Source organism: Staurois parvus, unplaced genomic scaffold (genome assembly GCF_062004578.1).
Source record: "Staurois parvus isolate SC_StPar_1 unplaced genomic scaffold, SC_StPar_1.0 ptg000034l, whole genome shotgun sequence".
In the NCBI taxonomy this organism is placed as follows: Eukaryota; Metazoa; Chordata; class Amphibia; order Anura; family Ranidae; genus Staurois; species Staurois parvus.
In genome coordinates, this window is record NW_028317830.1 from 4,150,225 (window position 1) to 4,173,036 (window position 22,812).

The window sequence follows — 22,812 nt, forward strand, 5'->3', positions numbered from 1 at the left end:
TACCTCCTCCTTTCCACCTTAGCTATGCCATGTTCCTGTTTAAAGGAAGAAGGTGCGTTAGGTGACAGTCCTGCAACTGGCTCCCTTCCAGCAATAGCATGACTTTGTCCTGCAATAGGAAGAAGGGTCAGCCGCACACTGGAGGATAGATGAATATAGTGTGTATTTATTAATCCATAGGACACACAAAACACCAGGACATGAATACAGGACCTGTTAACGCGTTTCACACCATCTCACGCTTCATCATAACAAAGGTGTCCTGACTCAGCCTTAGCATAGCTCCTGCCCAGGACAGATGACACAGAATTACCAGGTTTAGGCACATTTACCGGTAGATTACCCACCACCTGATTCTCCCTCCTCCCCTCCAATAGAACAGTCCTGATCACCATACTTCCAGAAGTACCACAATTACCAGCAGTCCTGTTATCAGATAAAGACTTCTGTTCAGAAAAAACACCTGCTGTCTTGGTGTCCATACGGCACTCTTGCTCTGTAAACTTACTGTCCATGTGGGACTTTGTTCTCACAGGCAGCAGGAACCTCTTTTTCTGGATTTCCGCCATCTTCCGCCTGCTTTCCTTGCTGGTTGCAAGGATCTGTCAGCTGACGCAGTCTCTTTCTCTGTAGTAGTGATCACAGGAAAGTCCTCCACACACTGAGAGAGATTCTCCATAGGCACTTCCTTAACAACATTTTACTGAACTGAAAAAGTTGCAGCATGTCCTCCATCAGCAGACATTGCAGCATTGCCGCCATCTTGATTGGGCTTAACAAATGATAACTTCTCGACAACATCCTCCTCCTCATCTTCACTGGACAATTCGGTGGAAAATTGGAACTTCCTGCCACTCAAGGGAGATTCCATTTCCTCAATGGCTTGCAGCAATCCGCCATTTTCCTCAACCTTTTCCTGAGATGACCCAGGCTGCTGAGGAGGGAGAGAGGCAGATATTGTCTCGGATGCAACAGATCCTGAGACAGGGGTAGTACTGGACCAGCATGTGAAACTGCATCCTACCCCCCGATCCATACTGTGTAATGTGGTATCTTCCCTTTGGCTGGTACTGGCACACGCACCTTTCTTCACCTGCTGGAACTTTTTTTCATTCTCATACTTCTCTCTAAACACACCACTGCTTTCTTTCAAAGAGACGACCAACTTCTCCTGCTTCTTCAATGCCTTCTCCAGAGACTTCAGCTTGGTGTCTTGACTGTTACTACTCCAGGTCTTGCCATGCAAAATATTTTTTTTTCCTGAATTCTGCTTTCAAGACAGCAAGCTTCTGTTCCTCCTTAGTAATATGGAAAAGTTTGTTCACCACTCTGTCCTGGAAAGCTTGTAAGGACTTGCCCTGCATAGGGCCAAGCCCAGGATCCATGACAGCTTGACCATGTGGTGTAGGCCTCAGCCCCTCTGGGGAGCCTCCACCTGGATCTTCCCCAGCCTGCTGCATGATGATTGGCGAGAAGCTGTCAGGAGAGCTTCCAGGCTGGATGTTACTCCTTGCTGAGAGCACAGCAGAGTGAGCCAGCAGCACCTTACAGAAATGCACCACCTGCTGGAGAGACTGATGTGACTGTGGGGGAGGGGACATTAGAGTGTAAGCTCCTCTGGTGCAGAGACTGATGTGACTGTGGGGGAGGGGACATTAGAGTGTAAGCTCCTCTGGTATAGAGACTGATGGGACTGGCTCAGTGTTCTCTGTACAGCACTGCGGTATATGTCAGAGCAATATAAATGTATAATAATAATAGTATGTGACTGTGGGGGAGGGGACATTAGAGTGTAAATTTTTTGTTTATTAAAATCTTGCAAACAAAAAACATCATAAAAAACATATTTCCATATATACAGAATAAAAACATGTATAACTAAACAAAACCAGCTTACTTCAGCAAAATAACAAATCCTGACCGTCACCTAAACACCCCCTCAGGCTAAGAAACGATTAAACATTCACCCCACACATTGATCCCATACATCGATCCCATGCATGCAGCCTTTCTTCAAAAATCTGATGTTACAAAATCTAGGGGACGTGAAAGGACAGAAAGAGAAGCCACGCCCCCAGAGACTGACAGACAGCAGCTACAGGGACCTGACATTCCTCCACGCCTTTGTCCAGGCTCCCGGCCGCCACCTGTCCTTCTCAAGACCCCGAATCTTCCCAACCTCACCCAGAATGTTGTTCACCACCACCTCGACAGGAAGGATTTTTTTGCGAATGGAAACCTGACACCGTGCATTCCACGTGTGGTAACGGACTACTAAGCTAACTAGAAAAAGTGTCTCAAAATCAAAATCCCGGTGAGTCTGAAAGGCTCCGTAAGACCACTCCGCGTAACTCAAGCGGGAAAGGAAAGGGATCCCCAGAGCCCCACCCACCCGCTTGTAGACTTCTATATTGAAGGGGCACTGAAGCAAGAAATGGTCCATCGTCTCCTCCACTCCACCGCACTCCACTCTTGGACAACCACGGTTCTCCGCAGAGCGATGCTTCAGGTTGCCCTTCACATAGAGTCTGCCATGGAACGAGAGCCAGGCCAAATCCCGAAACTTTAAAGGGATTCTCTCCAGATTCATCAAACGCAGACCCTCCCTCATAACCGGGCCTGGGCAATCCCTCAAGGCCAATGGCTCGCTAAAGGCAGATTCAACAACCCTCCTCTCCAGGGCCTTCCTAGGAAGAGATTTAATTTCCTCCGCCGTCACTCGCCATTGCCGAAGCATTTTCAGACACGGGGCAACATAAGCCGGGAGCTTACCATGTTGGACCCTCAGGCTTTTCACTGGCCCACCATTCTCCCAGCTCCGTAGAAAAGGCCTAAACCAGGACTGAAAAATACCAACCCACCCAGGCGGTTCCTCTGCCAGCATGCTACCAAAATTATGTTTCAAAAACATCAGAGAAAAGAAAACCACCGGGTTGACCATACCTAGGCCACCCATCCGCCTGGGAAGGTAGGTTACAGACCTCTTAATGAGGTTCAGTTTGTGCCCCCATAACAGCTGGAAGAAACAACTGTAGATCCTCGCATAGAGAGACACTGGCAAAACACAGACAAAGCTGACATACAGAAATACCGGGATCAGGTAAGTTTTAATCAGGTCAATCCTTTCCCTGTAAGAGAGTTTCCAATCCTTCCAGCTGGCCACCTTGGCATCGGCATCTTGTAGCCGGCTTACCCAATTTGTAAGGCCGTAATCACCGGGACCAAATCTGATGCCTAAAATTTTAATTTCCTGCTGGGGCTCTGGGAAGGCGTCCGGAAGGGTAAAGCCTTCGCCTCCCTCTCCCATCCAGAAAACCTCACTCTTATCCTGATTGATCTTTGAGCCAGATGCCTCAGCATACTGTTCCATCACCGAGACCACCTCCTCCGCCTCCTGCCTCAGCATGCTGTTCCATCACCGAGACCACCTCCTCCGCCTCCTGAGTCCCGGAGATGAAAACAGACACGTCATCAGCATAGGCCACGACCCTCAGAGGGGGCTCCCCAGGAATGCCCAAAGGAACTCCACACAACGGTCCGCCATCTAACCTCCGAATGAAGGGATCGATTACAAACGCATATAGCAGAGGACTCAAAGGACACCCCTGACGTACACCTGAGCCAACCTCAAAGGGTCGTCCAATCCAACCATTCACAAGCATGAAGCTTTCAGCCCCTCTGTATAAGGTCTTTAGCCAATCGATAAAGCCCCCCTCCAGGCCATACTTGCCAAGAAGCAGCCATAGGTACTCATGATTGACTCGATCAAAAGCTTTGGCCTGATCCAATGCCAGCAGGAACTTTCCCCAGCCTGCAGCCCTGCACCGCTCCAGGGCCTCCCGGACAGCTAACACCGCTGAAAAAGTGCTTCTTCCCTGAACCGAACAGTGCTGATGGCGAGAAAGTAAATTGCCCGCAACAGACGATAAACGCCAGAAAATAATTTTTGCCAATATCTTCCTATCAACATTGAGAAGGCTAATGGGCCGCCAATTCTCAATTCTCGAGGAATCCTTACCCTTTGACAGAAGAATCACTGCAGATTGTCGCATGGAGGGAGAGAGCGAACCCTCTCTCAGACAGCCATTAAACACCTCCACCAAATATGGGGCCAGAGTCACCTTAAAGTGCTTATAAAACTCGGCTGTCAATCCGTCTGGCCCAGGCGACTTCTTCATGGCAAGCTGATCAATAGCTTTCACCACCTCATCTGCCGTGATGTCCTCTGTCAAACTCACAAGAGAACTGCCATTTCCCAGTCCTGGAGTAGAGTCCAGAAAACCCGACATGCTCGCCCGATCGAGGTCCCTCCTACCCAGGAGGTCAGCATAATATGACCTGGAGGTTTCCAGGATCCCTGACTTGGACTTTGTCAGGGAACCCGTACTGTCAACCAGGCCTACAACTGACTTAACTGCTCTACCTTGTTTGCAGTTCTGGTAAGGGTCGGGCGAGTGATATTTCCCATAATCCCTTTCCAGAACCAAAGAGGCATGCCTGTCATATTGACACTGCCTGAGCAAGAGTTTAACCTCAGAGATCGCTTCTGGATCTCCATTATTCGAGACAAGCCGATCGAGCTTCCTCCGCAGACGCTGGTAGGTGACATACTTATCAAGCTGTTTATTTCTTCCTATGGCCTTGAAAAACCCAACGATCCTTCGTTTTGTAAGCTCCCACCACTCGGACTTACTGCTGCAAACGTCCATGATTGATACCTGTGCCTGAAAAAAATCCTCAAAGGATTGACTCACCTTCTCATCGTCCAGGAGTGCCGAATTCAGCTTCCAGGTACCCCTCCCCTTAGGTGGTGTATCGGGGCCACTCAGAGTCACAGACAGAATACAGTGATCGGAAAACTCCACCGCCTGACACACTGGTGCCGAGAAGGCGGAGTTCCCCTTTAAAAAAAACCTATCTATTCTACTCTGACTGGAACCTCTCTGAAAAGTGAATCCCGTGTCGTCTGGGCAGCAATGAATGTGCACATCAACCAGACCTGCCTCTCTAGCTATTTTGTTTAAAAAAAACCCGTCACAGTCCAGCCTGACTCCGGTCCCTCTCCTGTCCTTAGTCCTAGTGACGGTGTTAAAGTCACCACCGAAGACAACTTGCTGGGCTGTAAAAAGGAAAGGCTTGATCTTCATGAAGAGGCATTTCCTGTCCCATTTTGTCTGGGGCCCATAGATGTTAATCAGGCGCAGGTCCTGCCCCCCCATGGAGACGTCTAAGACTATGCATCTCCCCATTTCTACCTCAATAATCCGCCGACAGGTTACCATGCCGGAAAAAAGTACCGCAACTCCAGTGTAAGGCTCGGCCGCAAGAGACCAGAAGGAGGGGCCACGCCTCCACTCCTTCTTCGCCATATGGACATCCCCCAAACTGGACAACCTGGTCTCCTGCAAAAAGAAAATGTCAGCATCAAACCTGCTGAGCAAAAATAAGGCCATGTTACGAGCGCTTACTGATTTTATGCTGGCGACATTAATGGTCGCCACCTTCAAAGGAGTGGGAACCGCCATCAGGATGATCGAGGTACCCGTTTCTTAGCCTGCTTACCCCCCTCCCTACTTGGAGACCCTACACGCTTCATAGTCCTCTGTGATTCCTCCTCCATGGAAACCAGAGACTCGTCCCCTGAAGATCCCTCATCCTCCACCTCAGATAACACTTCAAATGTGTTTGACACCTCCACCCTCCCAGGGTCAGGTACAGGCACATCCTTCTTCTGCTTCTTCTTCCCAGACTTCCTTCTTGCCTCCAACCACTCCATATCATCATTTGATAAACCGGACCGCAAAGCCCCCTCCCCTTCCCTTCCACCATCACCAACAACATCATCCACCCCACTCTCTCCACTCACCACAGCAGTCCCCCCAACCTTCACCCCAATACCCCCACCATCATTCACTCCACCCCCCAGCGCCTCACGCGCTCTGACCCTCCGACGCCGGGGAGGGGGGGTCGGTGCAACCATACACATTGGTCCAGTTCCCTCCACAGCCCCCACTACCTCTGGGGAAACTGACACAGGAGGATCAGACACAACATCCACGGACACTGACTCAGGGGGCACAACACACGGAGATGACACATTAGAGGGACCATCAGACACTGGGACCACAGGGACAGAGACATTGGGGACCCCTGGCACAGCCTCCCTCTCCTCTGCCTCCTCCATGTCCAGACGAAAAAACTCTTCCACCAAAGCTGACTGGTTGTGCATGGCCTCAGGGCACCGGTTGTATGAATGGCCAACCTTATCACACAGATTGCACCTGATGATATTACAATCCTTAGCCAGGTGCCCCAGATCCTGACATAGGGAGCACTTCATCTCTGGACATGAGGAGGCGAAGTGACCCCGAGAACCGCATTTATTGCAGAGCTTGGGCTGTCCAGGGTAGAACACCACAATCCTATCCTTCCCAATGAAGGCTGAGGAGGGCAGATGCTGGACCACATTCCCACACACATACAACCTCATCTGCACCGACCACCCACCAGTCCATATCCCTCTCTCATCCACAATCTTCTTCAGGGGTGCAAGTAGCTCCCCAAATCTCCTCAGCCAGACAGCCAAGTCAGCAGAAGGAATTGACTCATTCCGTACTAGAATGGTGACCGTCTTCACTAGAGGTTGGCGTGAGACAACCTTTGGGACGAGTCCCTTCCACTCCGGCAGACCCTTATACATGTGTTCATACTTCTCCCAGAATATATCCAGAGACTCGGGGCGCACAAAGGACAGGTCATATTCATAGGATCCTACAGGGCTGATCAAGGCGAAGATGTCATCCGCCCTAAACCCCATCTCCAAAATCCTGTCCACCACCGACATCCTGACCGGGGGAGCACCCCCACCCTCCCATCTGAGCTGCACCAAATTTCTCCTCCTGAAGGACAGGGGTGCAGATGGCAGACCTGCAGCAGACCTCCCCCCAGAGCTGGCAACATGATGTGACCCCCTCCTCCCAGCCAGAGCCCCAGCATAGGTCTTATTTGCAGCATTAGTTGTAGTGGACCTTAAAGCTGCACCCCACCCAATGGTTGCAGGAACCTCAGAGCCCCCGCTCTGCAAACCACCATCAGAGGCAGCAGCAGTCCCTCCATCCACCAACACACAGGCATTCCCCTTTCCAGCATTGCAAGCACTCTTATCATCCACATGTTTCCTTTCACTCATGGCACTACTGCTCCCAGCAGACCCACTCACACCAGATGCTCCTGTCTCCCCCTCCCCCAACATACTCCTCTTAGGCAAAAGCCTTCCACTCCTGGTCACTCTCCCCTGGGTTTCAGCAACACCTTTCAGAGTGCTGCTGACAATTTCCCTCCCACCATTTTCTGCTGCATTTGCAGCCATCAGCAGGGATTGTCCAGCAAGTGTGTCAGATCCCCCCTTTACCTTCCCCCCAGCAGAGTCCACAGTCACAGGGTTCCTGGTATCAGAGTCCTCAGTCCCAGCAGAGTGCAGTCCTGCAGGCACAGCAGCCATCTTCCCTGCAGAGCTCTGTGCACACACAGGAGGATTTCCCTCCAAAACACTGCAGTGCACATGGCTGTCCACACTGGAGTCCAAAATGGCACTTTTAATAAAGCGTGGCTTTTCTGTTTTTTTCTCCTTTACAGGACCAGGTACAGAGTCCTCACCGTCATCTTCATCCTCAGAGTCCTCAGAAAAGCGGAAAGTTCTTCCAATTAGGGAAGACTCCAATTCCTCAATGTATTTTAGCAGCCCTCCACCATATTCCTCTACCTCCTGTGCTGTTCCTCCAGCTTGCTGTGGAGGGAGGGAAGCAGAGGCTGACATTTCCTCCAGGGAAGCAGATCCTGAGGTGGATGGGATAGCAGGGGCAGCATCCAGGACCCCCTCCTCACTCTCCACCCGTACTGCCACCGCCGATGCTGGATCCTTACCGGAGTCTCCCTTCATCTTCCTGAACCTTTCCTCATTCCGGAACTTTTCTCTGAAAGCTCCGCTCTTCTCCTTCAGCGTCTTTACCAGATTCTGCTGCTTCTTAATGGCGACCTCCAAACCCTTCATCTCCGGCTTCATGCTCTGCCTCTTGCTGCTCCATGACTTGTCATGGAGAACTTTCTTTTTCTTATAGTCAGTTTTCAGACTCACCAACTTTTCCTCCTCCTTTGCGATTCTCACCAGATAATCAGCAACCCGCTCTCTGAAGACAGGGAGGGATTCCCCACTTTTAGGGCCACAGCCAAGGTCTTCAGGTGCTGGTGAAGTATGGGAAGGCAAGCTGGGTCCCTCAGGGGGAGCATGGTCTGAGCCTAGCCCAGAAGAGGCCATGTTTCTGGGGCCAGGCAAGCAGGCCTGGCCCCCTAGTGTCTGGAGAGGGAGAGCACCTGCAGCACAACCTCTCTGGTGCAGAGTGGAAGCTCCTCTGGTACAGAGACTGATGGGACTGTGGGGGAGGGGACACTAGAGTGTAAGCTCCTCTGGTACAGAGACTGATGGGACTGTGGGGGAGGGGACATTAGAGTGTAAGCTCCTCTGGTACAGAGACTGATGGGACTGTGGGGGAGGGGACACTAGAGTGTAAGCTCCTCTGGTACAGAGACTGATGGGACTGTGGGGGAGGGGACATTAGAGCGTAAGCTCCTCTGGTACAGAGACTGATGTAACTGGCTCAGTGATCTCTGTACAGCACTGCGGTATATGTCAGAGCTATAAATGTATAATAATAATAGTATGTGACTGTGGGGGAGGGGACATTAGAGTGTAAGCTCCTCTGGTACAGAGACTGATGTGACTGTGGGGGAGGGGACATTAGAGTGTTAGCTCCTCTGGTACAGAGACTGATGTGACTGGCTCAGTGTTCTCTGTACAGCACTGCGGTATATGTCAGAGCTATATACATGTATAATAATAATAATAATAGTATGTGACTGTGGGGGAGGGGACATTAGAGTGTAAGCTCCTCTGGTACAGAGACTGATGGGACTGCGGGGGAGGGGACATTAGATCGTAAGCTCCTCTGGTACAGAGACTGATGTGACTGTGGGGGAGGGGACATTAGAGTGTAAGCTCCTCTGGTACAGAGACTGATGGGACTGTGGGGGATGGGACATTAGAGTGTAAGCTCCTCTGGTACAGAGACTGATGTGACTGTGGGGGAGGGGACATTAGAGTGTAAGCTCCTCTGGTACAGAGACTGATGTGACTGTGGGGGAGGGGACATTAGAGTGTAAGCTCCTCTGGTTCAGAGACTGATGGGACTGACTCAGTGTTCTTTGTACAGCTCTGTGGTATATGTCAGAGCTATATACATGTATAATAATAATAGTTTGTGACTGTGGGGGAGGGGAAATTAGAGTGTAAGCTCCTCTGGTACAGAGACTGATGTGACTGGCTCAGTGTTCTCTGTTCAGCACTGCGGTATATGTCAGAGATATAGAAATGTATAATAATAATAATAATAATAATGTGTGACTGTATGTGTGTGTGTGGGGGGGGGGGGGGGGGGGTGAGGCTGGGGTCCACGTATCCTCTACTAAATGTTAAACATATATTACATTAAATGCAAATATTCGAGGAGGAAGATGTCTGTTCTTATAATTCTGAAGGTATTATGAACACACAAAAGTGCTGATGGGGAATGACTGATACATAGAGATATGTGACATTCTGCACATGATGTACATTTATAACTACAGGACATTTGGAGAATGAGAAACTTGTTGGGTTGGATTCATAACTAACAAGTCATGTTTTATTATATTTTTGATACATATTAAACTGCAGAGGGTCAATTTGAGGATGAATGTAACTGATTACAGTGAATGCATATGTTGAATCAGGATCAGGAGAGGGTCATCTACAATTAATTATTAAAGCTTTCCCTGACTCCACATTACAAATGGAGAAACCAGTATTGGCCAAGTGACACTCATGCCTTATATTACCTAACAAAGTTTTGACATAATAGATATGAGTGGAAAGAGGTAACGATGGATTTCTATGGAAGGATATCACTGCCAGGGTCTCAGAGAGAGACCAACTGCTTCAAAATATTCAGATTTCTCCATAGTGATGACAAGCCATTCCTCTCCATTCTCAGGATCTTCTCCCACATCCTCATCCACCCCTGACCTTCAGGCTTTTCTGGGGTGAATAACATGTCAGCCTTCCCACCTGCCTTTGAGGACACCTTTTAATTGGTCACTTTTGAGGACATATAATTTACTCTGCGGGATATACAAATATCACCTGAATGTAAGACAAAGCAAGATGAATGTACAGATACGGCAAGCCATACATTAAATGATTTTCTTTCCTTCCACCCAAGAAAATTGGTTGATTCCCCAATCAACACAGTCAGTGTTAAAGGGGGAAATCACTCCCACGGTGCTACTGAATTCTGCTGGTGGGGGGTGTGGGAAGCTTTCTAGGCCGGCAGAATACAATGATTAGTGCTAGTGGCTATAGCCACAGGCAGTAATTGCATCCTAGTTGTACCCAGGTCGATCAATGGATTGACTTGGGTCCAATCAGCCTGCTCATGGATGGATCAAATCTCGCCAGTCCCTGCTGAACTAGTCAAGATTCGATCCATCTATTGCTTAACCTCCCTAGCGGTATGATTATTTCAGATTTATGGTGCTGAAAGCGGTAACATTATTTTGCATGGAAATATGTATTTTTATATTGTAGGCCTGTAATATTTAGGAATAACTCACTGAAATCTGTCCGAACAAGAGTCTAGTAAACATCCCGGGGATGATAAAATTTGAAACATGAAATCATAAATTATAATTTAAAAATTAATCATAAAAAATAATAATAATAATACATTTAATTCAATAATATAATCAAACCAAAAACACTGAAATGTGAAATAGAGCGCCAAGTTGGCCCATCGCTGAGCTCAGTCGCAGAATCGTTTTCAGTGTCTGATGAGGAATTTCCCCCACCAATCATTATCACTCAATTCTGCAAGTGGTTCTGATTTACTATCGCTGTTCTCTAGCCGGTCTAAAACCGTGTCTGACCTAAAGGGACGCTTTTTGGACGCCATGGACGTTTCTCAGTTTCCAGGCAGAAAGAACATTCAAAATGCAGGCAGGGCGCCGCACAAAGCACTCGGGACAAAATGTATGTGAAATGAGTTGAAACAGCAATGTTTTACTATATAAAATCGTTTTAAAAAAAATGAATTTTTTTTTAAATTTTCAAATTTCCCGCCGCCACCGGCGCCCGTACGTCCCGACGTCACAGGGACCGGAACACAGGAGCCGGATGCCGGCATCAGCCGGAGGAGATGGCCGGGGACGCTGCAGGAGACACATCGCGGGAGCGAAGGACAAGGTAAGTGCTGCAGGGACTCCCTATGCAGCGCCGCATGGTAAGCCTGAGTGTATCTCGGGGGGGTTACCGCTTTTGGTATAGACATTTTACCCCGAGCTACACTCGGGAATACCGTCAGGGAGGTTAACATAGCCCAACAAATAAAAAAAAAATCTTGCTGCTTGGCTTTTTAGACCTGTTGTTGGGGTTATTTTTGGGAGCTGATTCAGAAAATCAGAAAATCACAGCTCCAGTTTCTTAGATAGGGTCCAATTTGTATGATGTTTAGTCAGTTTGATATTGCTGATCAACTTGTTATTCTGTTACCTATTTTGTATTTTGCATACAACTTGACAGACATAATGAGAGTGTTTATGGACTTCCAACTGTAATTTTACATCAGAAACATTGGATTCTAAGGTATAAGTTATTACCTGTATTATAGTTATGATGGTATAGGACAGGGGTCTGCAACCTTTAAGACATAAAGAGCCACTTGGACCCGTTTCCGAGAGGGAAAAAGAGACTGGGAGCCGCAAAACCATTGCAACATTTAAAACAAATCCGACACTGCATATATTGCAAAAAGCGCTCTGGTCATGAAGGGGGTTTAAGGGCCCAGTAAGCAAAGGGTTAATCAGGGCCACAGTGTATCGTCATAATCACAATCATAGCCTTAGGCCAGTGGTGGGCAACCTTTTTTTTCAACTGAGCCAAATCTCACCAAAACCACGATTGAAATTTATTTTGAGAGCCACATTTTTAAAACTGAAAATATATTCCCCATAAAGTAATTCATCCCCCATAGTAATTCATCCCCCATATAGTAATTCATCCCCCATATAGTAATTCATCCCCCATAGTAATTCATCCCCCATAGTAATTCATGCCCCATATAGTAATTCATCCCCCATATAGTAATTCATCCCCCATAGTAATTCATCCCCCATATAGTAATTCATCCCCCATAGTAATTCATCCTCCATATAGTAATTCATCCCCCATAGTAATTCATCCCCCATAGTAATACATCCCCATATAGTAATTCATCCCCCATAGTAATTCATCCCCCATAGTAATTCATCCCCCATATAGTAATTAATCCCCCATATAGTAATTAATCCCCCATAGTAATTCATCCCCCATATAGTAATTAATCCCCCATAGTAATTCATCCCCCATATAGTAATTCATCCCCCATATAGTAATTCATCCCCCATAGTAATTCATCCCCCATATAGTAATTCATCCCCCCTATAGTAATTCATCCCCCATAGTAATTCATCCCCCATAGTAATTCATCCCCCATATAGTAATTAATCCCCCATATAGTAATTAATCCCCCATAGTAATTCATCCCCCATATAGTAATTAATCCCCCATAGTAATTCATCCCCCATATAGTAATACATCCCCCATATAGTAATTCATCCCCCATAGTAATTCATCCCCCATAGTAATTCATCCCCCATAGTAATTCATCCCCCATATAGTAATTAATCCCCCATATAGTAATTAATCCCCCATAGTAATTCATCCCCCATAGTAATTAATCCCCCATATAGTAATTCATCCCCCATATAGTAATTCATCCCCCATATAGTAATTAATCCCCCATAGTAATTCATCCCCCATAGTAATTAATCCCCCATATAGTAATTCATCCCCCATATAGTAATTTATCCCCCATATAGTAATTCATCCCCCCTATAGTAATTCATCCCCCCTATAGTAATTCATTCCCCATATAGTAATTCATCCCCCATAGTAATTCATCCCCCATAGTAATTCATCCCCCCTATAGTAATTCATCCCCCATATTAATTCATCCCCCATATTAAGTCCCCAAGTCCCCCCTGTGTCAATTCACTTACCTTTGCTCCGCGCGTTCCTCTCGCCGTGTCCCGCGCCGTTCCGGTGTAGCATGAAAATCTGTCTCCTATGAGGATCTGTCCCCCTCGACGTATCGGCGCATGTGCCAGTTTCAGGCATTAGCAGCCGATCGGCGATCTCCGACACATGCGCAGATACGTCGAGGGGGACAGATCCTCATAGGAGACAGATTTTCATGCTACACCGGTCTTCAGGGCGGACTGTGAGAGGAGCCTAGCGGGAGCCTAGCTCCGCGGGCTGGATTAAAATGTCCGCCGGGCCGTAGTTTGCCCATTGCTGCCCTATTGCCTGTCACCTGGTGGGCAGTGTACTCCGGAGCCGCAGCCAAGGTGAAAAAGAGCCGCATGCGGCTCTGGAGCTGCGGGTTGCCGACACCCGGTATAGGAGGTGTGTGTGTATTGCCACTCATATTGTGTCATTTCTTCAGATTGAGTACTGTAGAGGTTATGGCTACTTCCTTATGTGTTTCTTTCATGATATAAGGAGATTAAATAAAATACTGCATTCAAATATTCTGATTGTTGATGGACAGCCAGAGAGGAATCTCAAAGACTAGAGCTAATAGGGAAATTAGGTGATATTTTTTTAATCAGGGGGTCAAATATACCCCAAAACAGGTCTAACATTTGAGGCACCAAAACGTGTGTTGGCCGGTGTAATCTTTGTGGTGAGTATAGCGATAGGTTTGGAGATAGAGGTCGCAGGGGCCTGGGATGGATGAAGATGTATTTCAGGCTCAGGACAAAGTTGTAGGACATAAGTCTGTAATTAATGATCAAGTTATTCCTCCCCTTCCACTTCTATACATCCAAAGTGGTCATGAGGGTTAAAAGTGGTTGTAAACCTTGGTCATGAAATCTGAACAAAGCACATACACAGGGGCGGACTGACCATTTGGAAACTCGGGCACTGCCCGAGGGCCCAGGGTCAGTAGGGGGCCCCATGAGATGCCCCTGGTACCTTTTTCATAGGTTTTTTTGAGTTTGGGCAAGGACACGGGCCCCATGATCCCCTATTAAGTTAAATTAAAGAAGTAAAATAAAAGTATAAAAATAAATTGTATCAAAACAAATGTTAAAAAAAATCTAGCAGCTCACCACCCCCGTACACAACCCCATGCAAATGTCTGGATGAGAACAACAATTCTAGTGTCAAAATTCATTGTTAACAGAACCCAACAAGACTTTTAAAGAAGAAGGTTACCTAAGGAGAATTGTGGGTACAGTATTTTTGTGATTTCACAAATGCTCACATTTTTCTACTTGACACATTTGGTATCTATTTACACAAAACCCCATATTTTTTTTTACCAAAAATTAGGTATCATATTGTGTTTTTTTGAATAAATATCATTTTAGTGTATTTTTGCTAAAAATATGTGTTTGATAAATAGCTGTGCAAATATCTCATGACCAGGGGCGGACTGACCATTTGGAAACTCGGGCACTGCCCGAGGGCCCGGGGTCAGTAGGGGGCCCCATGAGATGACCCTGGTACCTTTTCATAGGTTTTTTTGAGTTTGGGCAAGGACACAGGGGCCCCACGATCCCCTATTGCCCGGGGGCCCCATGAGTTGTCAGTCCACCCCTGCACATACAGCATATCTTTAGTGTTTGTCTGTCTCCAAAGCTCTGAGTGTCATCATTTCTCTCTTCATACCTCTGTTATCAGCATGTGTTATGTATGAGCTATCCCTCCACCCGAGATAAAATTGTGACGGGGGAGGGAGCTCAGCACACAGCTGATCTACTCACAACACAGCTCTTCATCTCTCCTTTGTTCCTGTGCCATGTGTGAAGAAGGGGGGGGTCCCTTTCCTCCAATCATCTCTCACACACGTTACAAGAGCTCTAACTGCAGCTCCCCACCCCCTCCTCTGTGATACTGACAGACAATGAAGGATTTTATCTAAATTCAGCCCATTTGCAGGGATGTAGACAAGAGAAGACTGCAGATAAACAAGTAAAACTTATGAAGGAGAATTTGTTTCATCTCTGTGTATCAACTGAGGCCAGCCACTGCACTGGGTATATGTGAGGGTTTACAACCAATATATATATATGGGTTTTTTTTTACCTTCATGCATTCTATATATGAAGGTCAAGAACCTGATGTGTACAGCAACACCCCCAGCCCCCCTAAATCTTATCTGAGCCCCATCTCGATTCAGAGATGTGCACAAGTGCCTTAGCTCTCTCGGGTATTGACCTCCTCATTGGCTAAGGCAGCAGTGGTAGTCATTGGTTCTCGCTATGTCAATCACAGCCAGTGAGCTAATAAGGAGTGAGCAGGGGTGGAGCCAAGCCATTCTCCATGTGTGAATGGACACAGAGAGCAGTGGCTTGGGAGCGAACCTGCTCAAGTGCCCCCAGGGCAAGCTGCTTACTATGGGGGCACTAGGCAGGAGGGGGGGGGGCATGAGCTATGGCAGAGAACCTGAGAAAAGGAGGATCAGGGCTGCTCTGTGCAAAACCATTACACAGAGCAGGTAAGTACAGTTGCAAGAAAAAGTATGTGAACCCCTTGGGATTATGTGGAGTTTTGCATGAATTGGGCATAAAATGTGCTCTGAACGTCATCTAAGTCACAACAATAGAAGAACACAGTCTGCTGAACATAATACTACACAAACATTAGATGTTGCCATGGTTTAATTGCACATAACATGTAAACATTCACAGTGCAGGGAGGAAAAAGTATGTGAACCTTTGGACTTAATAACTGGTTGACCCTCCTTTGGCAGCAATAACCTCAACCAAACGTTTCCTGTAGTTGCAGATCAGACCTGCACAACGATCTGGAGTCATTTTGGACCACTCCTCTTCACAAAACTGTTTCAGTGTAGCAATATTCTTGGGATGTCTGGTGTGAATCGCTCTCTTAAGGTCATGCCACAGCATTTCAATGGGGTTGAGGTCAGGACTCTGACTGGGCCACTCCAGAAGGCGTATTCTGTGCTGTTGCAGCCATTGTTCTGTTGAATTACTTGTATGCTTTGGGTCATTGTCCTGTTGCATCACCCATCCTCTGCGGAGCTTCAGTTGGCGGACAGATGGTCGTACGTTTTCCTGAAAAATGTCTTGATAAACTCTGGAATTCATTTTCCCATCAATGACAACAATCAGTCCAGCCCTGAGGCAGCAAAGCAGCCCCAAACCATGATGCTCCCTCCGCCATGTTTCACAGTGGGGATGAGGTTTTGATGTTGGTGTGCTGTGCCTTTTTTTCTCCACACATAGTGTTGTGTGTTCTTCCCAAACAACTCAATCTTGGTTTCATCTGTCCACAGTATAGTTTGCCAGTAGTGCTGTGGAACATCCAGGTGCTCTTTTGCAAACTTCAAACGTGCTGCAATATTCTTTTTGGACAGCAATGGCTTCCTCCGTGGTGTCCTCCCATGTACTCCATTCTTGTTTAATGTTTTCCTTATTGTAGATGTGTCAACAAAAATGTTAGCATGTGCCAGAGATTTCTGTAGGTCTTTAGCTGACACTCTGGGATTCTTCTTTACCTCATGCAGCATTCTGCGCTGTGCTCTTGCAGTCATTTTTACAGGACGACCACGCCTAGGGAGAGTAGCAACAGTGCTAAACTTTCTCCATTTGTAGACCGTCTGTCTTACCGTGGACACAGGAACATCAAGGCTTTTGGAGATACTTTTGTAACCCTTTCCAGCTTCATGCAAGTCAACAATTCTTTTTCGTAGGTCTTCTGAGAGCTCTTTCTGCGAGGCATGGTTCACATCAGACAGTGCTTCTTGAAACCAGTAAACCCAAAACAGGTGTGTGTTTTTTAAGGGCAGGACAGCTGTCAGCAACACATCCAATATCACCACACTGATTGGAGTCAAGGTTGGCTCACTCCTGGCTCCAATTAGCTCTGGGGGAAGTCATTAAGCTAGGGACTCACATACTTTTTCCTCCCTGCACTGTGAATGTTTACATGTTATGTGCAATTAAACCATGGAAACATCTAATGTTTGTGTAGTATTATGTTCAGCAGACTGTGTTCTTCTATTGTTGTGACTTAGATGACGTTCAGAGCACATTTTATGCCCAATTCATGCAAAACTCCACGTAATCCCAAGGGGTTCACATACTTTTTCTTGCAACTGTATGATGTGTTTGCTGCACTAAATCATACTACATAAAATTACCTTATACATGAAAAATAATCAATACATGATATATGTGCAAAGAAAATCACCCCCAATTGCTGTAATCAATACCCAAATGAAATGTCAATCCAAACATCACATTTGATGACTGATACTACAAATACTAATCAAACAGTGGTAACAAATAAAAATGTCCAATCAATGAAGTGTATTTTGAACGGGTCCAAAAAACAATGCTCTGATGATCAGCGGATGTGGCAAACCGTGCCACAATGATCCTTCTCTATGGTTGCACCCCCACCAGAAATGACCACTTTCCAGCTGGCTGCTGAATTCTGCTGAATGTCAACCAACTGGTAAAGTATGATGGCGGACATCATTGACCACAAATGGTCATAACAACATCACCGGATCCCCCTGTGGCTTTGTTTACAAACAGAAGCAGGCCATGGATCTGAACTGTTACTTAGCCCAATAGGTTTTTTTGTTTTTTTTCCTGGAGTACATCTATTTTTTTCCTGGAGTACATCACTATAGCCGCTCTCTCCGGGCCCCGCATTCACTATATCCGCTCTCCCCGGACCCCGCATTCACTATATCCACTCTCCCCGGACCCTGCATTCACTATATTCCTTCTCCCCGGAGTCCGCATTCACTATATCCGGTCTCCCCGGACCCCGCATTCACTATATCCGCTCTCCCCGGACCCCGCATTCACTATATCCACTTTCCCCGGACCCCGCATTCACTATATCCGCTCTCCCCGGACCCCGCATTCACTATATCTGGTCTCCCCGGACCCCGCATTCACTATATCCACTCTCGCCGGACCCCACATTCACTATATCTGGTCTCCCCGGACCCCGCATTCACTATATCCGCTCTCCCCGGACCCTGCATTCACTATATCCGCTCTCCCCGGACCCCGCATTCACTATATCCGCTCTCCCCGGACCCCGCATTCACTATATCCGCTCTCCCCGGACCCCGCATTCACTATATCCACTCTCGCCGGACCCCACATTCACTATATCTGGTCTCCCCGGACCCCGCATTCACTATATCCGCTCTCCCCGGACCCTGCATTCACTATATCCGCTCTCCCCGGACCCTGCATTCACTGTATCCGCTCTCCCCGGACCCTGCATTCACTATATTCTCTCTCCCCGGACCCCACAGTCACTATATCCACTAAAGCTGAGGCAGTCTAGCCAATGCAGTTTTCTGAATGAGCGCACAAAATATCCCCAAGAAGAGGTCTCAAAAGGAAGGCACCAGGAGAAAAACAAATATTGGGTTGTGTTAGGTGTGAATATCCAGGGAGCTCATCTTCTATTTTCATTGCCTATCTGGTGCTAAAAGATTAATATATTGAAGATCTATTCAAAGAGCTAAACTGTGAAAAAAGGTGACATAATGGTCATACTTCACTTACAATAAAGAAAAGGTAATGAAAATATTTAACTTATTTACCTCGAAGTCTCAAGGAGTGTTCGGTTATTTTGTTAATAATGCTTCGGGCGACAACAAAAACATTTTTTTGAGTAGCAAACATGGCAAAGTATAAGGAAGTCAACATGTAATATGATAAGGAATGCACCGAGAGGCATTGTTGTGGTTTTCCCTTTTGAGGGGCAACAAAGCAGACATTGTACTTGTGAAAGAATAATTGTTGGGAGAAGTTTGTGTTCATGAAGAATCGATACAGGAAGGAGATTCTAGAATGAGAAGCTGGATGTCTCTTCCTTCGGGTCCGGCTGTGTGCTCCCCATGACAGCTGATGTGATTAAACCTGGGTGGGAGGGTTAAGGTGGTCTATGGCATAGCGGCTCATGGTGGGGATTAGAAATTGTATGAAGGGTCTAGTTCCATTGTTTGCCTAGAAAAAGAAAATTGGAACCCAGCAAGGAAGGTTCAGATCCTGTACATTTAAATACTCATGAATGTGAAAGTGATCTCAAATACATAAATGTACCAATAAAATGTCAATAACACCACATAATTGAAATATTCCATTAACACCGTGTGTTGAAGTATAAATAAAACATTCCCTTTAGTTACACCCAAAAAAAGATCTTGTTTGGAATCCGGCCACCAGTGAATCCGGCCACCACGTGACACACACAGCCTCCTACCAGATCAGAACATCCCAAATTATAGGTGCTTTGTGAAAGTTCAGAGGTGCGTGGGCCTTCTACTAATGGAACATCCAACTACAGGGAACCACAGGGCACAACAAGAGGAAACTCAACTGTATACCCTCTTTCCCTCCAATGATGACAATCCGGCAAAGAAACAGACGACAGCCTCCAATAGTTTAAAACTTGGTTTACTTTAACCCCAGAAGACCCAAATATAGAACAAAAACTAAAAAAAGATGTTTTCACCTTTTAGATATTGTTGTAGGAGGCCTTTAATGCAGAAATCAATGGGTTTTAACATTTTTGAAACTTTAGAACGTTTTTTGGTGAACGTTGTAATTTTGCAACATTGGGCCTGTTTGGCAGCAGAATTTCAGTAATTTTACTCATACTGTCAGAACAAATGTAGAGACCAACAAAGAGATTTTTTGAAGGGCTTTCTGCTTGTTAAGTCCTTCATCAGTGGCCTATATCTCTATACACTAATTATCACAAAATATTAATCATACAAGTCATATGTTTTATTAATAATCATTTATTATAAACTATGTTCACACTTGTTCTACAAAACCTGCTGCATTGAATGAAAACTTTGACATTTATTATGTTTAGCTATGTTCATAGCCATGCTTAGTTATGATAGTCCCAAAGGCAGTTCTTGTCCTCTGATTGCACTTGCTACAGAGGCGGATATTGCACTCGCTGCAGAGGCGGATATTGCACTCGCTGCAGAGGCGGATATTGCACTCGCTGCAGAGGCAGATATTGGACTCGCTGCAGAGGCGGATATTGCACTCGCTATAGAGGCAGACATTGCACTTGCTGCAGAGGCGGATATTGCACTCGCTACAGAGGCGGCTATTGCACTCGCTGCAGAGGCGGATATTGCACTCGCTGCAGAGGCGGATATTGCACTCGCTGCAGAGGTGGACATTGCACTCGCTGCAGAGGCAGATATTGGACTCGCTGCAGAGGCAGATATTGCACTCGCTGCAGAGGCAGATATTGCACTTGCTGCAGAGGCGGATATTGCACTTGCGGCAGAGGTAAATATTGCACTCGCTGCAAAGTGGGTTGGTATATCCTATACCACAGTGTCTGCGGCATCCTCTATTTGTTTTTGTAGGGAAATTACCATACATGTCCTTGCAAATGTCTTTTGGTGGATGGACAGTTGACCTTTTGTCTGGGGTGCCATTTGAAGGACTCCCTTTCTCTGTGGATGGTCTCTTCCTGTTATCTAAGGGGTCCTGTCTGTGGAATTGAGCTCCCATGGATTAAACCTGGTCACCCTCTCATTGATTTAATGACAGTTGTGCCGACTAGGATAAGAGAGGATGCTAACTGGGCTTGGAACAGCCTCCTGTTTAGTATCTTTTTCTTGGGAGCATTCCGTGCTTTGCAGTCCTGTTTGTACAGCAGCCATGCATTGATCACAGCTAGGATGATGGTGTGCCAGAAGATGTAAATGTACCAGCAGCAGGAATTCAAAGGAAACATATTTTGCTGCACCAACATATCCACACCACCCATGAATTTGTTGTAGACACCCACAATGTAAGACCTTTGAACCTCAACATATCTTTAGGTGGCTTTGTTCCATTGTTGAATCTTCTCCACCAGTTCTGGCCCAGCAAAGGATGACGACAGTGTGATCTCCCTGTTTTCATACCATTTCACTGCACAGATGTTGTCACTCGCCTCCACTCTGACATCAAAGCTTCCTTTGCTCTTTTTCTTCAGGCTTTCCCCACCATCAAGGTTACAGTTGGGAAGGCGTACCTGCCTGGCTGTTCTAGTGTAATGAATTCCCTGGTCAAGCAGCTTGGCACTCAGTGGGACTCTAGTGAAATAGTTGTCTGTATAGATCTGGTGTACCGGGCCCATTTGAATACATGGAAAACGCTTTGCATGCATTTCTGACGATGGAAAAATGCTTTGGACAACATCTGGATATGGAGCAGTTAAAAAAACGCTTCTGAATGCAAACGCTTATAAATGCGGTTAACCGCGTTTCCACGCATTTACACACATTTGGCGTTTGAAATGCCGGTAAAATCTACTCCTGAACGCAAGTTTGGTGCGTTCAAAAAAACAACTGTAAACTTAACTGCCTATAAATGACAATATGTACAAGGACACATAGGAAAGCTTTAGGGAGGGTTCAGGGGCTGCTGAAAAAAATGCAGAAAAGCTCCTGAACGTCAGTTTATCAGCTGAAGTGTACATGAACCCTAACAAACAAAAGACAAACAAATGAAACCAGCGCTCAAATCTTCATGCAGACCAGGAAATAGAAAATGCCAAACTAAGAGGTGCTGCCCCTCAAAGATGGGGAAATCTGAATACTGGTGAACAAAAACAGACAATTGCGCACTCTCATTGTGCATTACCGTGGAGACCCACGTATTTATTAACTGAAATAGAAATATACTCACAAACCAACGAGAATTGAAAAACAAAAAGAGTGGCCCGCAACAACAGCGGATGCAATGCTGTGCCCTTGGTGTGGATAAGCTGACGCGTTTTGGGAGACGGACTCCCTTCCTCAGAGCTAGAAGTGTGCCTGCTGGTCCCTGGCCTATATACCAACAAATGTCAAAATGAGGGTCAAGAAACTGCAGTGTACATGAGCCCTAACAAGTGTGTCAAAACATGAGCAGAGCCACTGGTTTCTGGCTCCAGCATGCGCAATGACGGCAGCACTGGCTCCGCCCCGACACGTTTCATCCAAAAGGATTTTCTCAAGTGTGCTGATGTTCTACATGATTATATACACAATACGAGCTTATGAGTGCCACCTTTGCTGGGGAGAGGGAGTGAAAGATAGCGTAGTTGTGGTGCAGTCCAGAAAATGTAAAAAAATATAAATTTTTTCTGTTGTATCTTTCCTATTAGAGAAATGTTTTGACATAAAACAAGAAAAACAGGCTATTTTGATGTCATTTGTGTACAAAATATACAACAGGTATAAATGGTAGTACAAAACCAAGATCAACAGGTATAATTAACATGTACATGTAATCATTATAAAACAGCTAAATTGGATACATGGAAATGTAACCGATATGGAAAACCAGGTAGCATCAATAAGGTATCTGTACTTGATTAGCTATAGTGAAGGACACATTGGGGGTTCTAATAGACTCTTGATGTCTCCGTAAAGAGTGCCTATGACTTGCCCATACTATCACATCAGGGGCTTGTTAGCGCTCTTGTTAACCTCTTGCCGTCCGCCTGCTGTTTATAAACGGCAGGGCGGTGGCAGTCCAGGGGCGGGTTGCCGTTCCTAAACGGCACCCGCCTTTTCTAGCTGTGCGCGCTCCCTGGGAGCGCGCACCACCGCGATC